This window comes from Seriola lalandi, unplaced genomic scaffold (genome assembly GCF_002814215.2).
Source record: "Seriola lalandi dorsalis isolate HSWRI2012SDOR001 ecotype SW California unplaced genomic scaffold, Sedor1 jcf7180002054557, whole genome shotgun sequence".
In the NCBI taxonomy this organism is placed as follows: domain Eukaryota; kingdom Metazoa; phylum Chordata; class Actinopteri; order Carangiformes; family Carangidae; genus Seriola; species Seriola lalandi.
In genome coordinates this window covers 56,968-57,327 of record NW_019525110.1, presented here as the reverse complement: position 1 = coordinate 57,327, position 360 = coordinate 56,968, and positions in this window count along the sequence as shown.

Sequence of the window (360 nt, the reverse complement as noted above, 5' to 3'; positions counted from 1 at the left end):
GTGTCACAGAAAAGGAAGAATCAGGACTCTGTTCAGAACAGAGCAAAGGTTTTAAGAGCAGGGAACCTGAAAGTGAGGAAGTCGATGGAGTCTGAGAGTGACTTCTCACTGACACAAGAAGATCAACAGAGTCTTTACTCTCATGAAGACATCACAAAGTTTCTGAGGGAAACTAAAGGCCACAGGCTCGTAAAACTGGAGAACTTTTTCCCTGATCTCAAACTCTTTGTTAAATCAGCAAGACCCCTTACTTTAAAATCTGCAAATTTAGGAGATGATGTGATATCTGAGCAGGAGGTCCACAGACTACGAAAACTGGTTCATAAGATCAGAACCAATGAGCTCCATGAAGATGTTTAA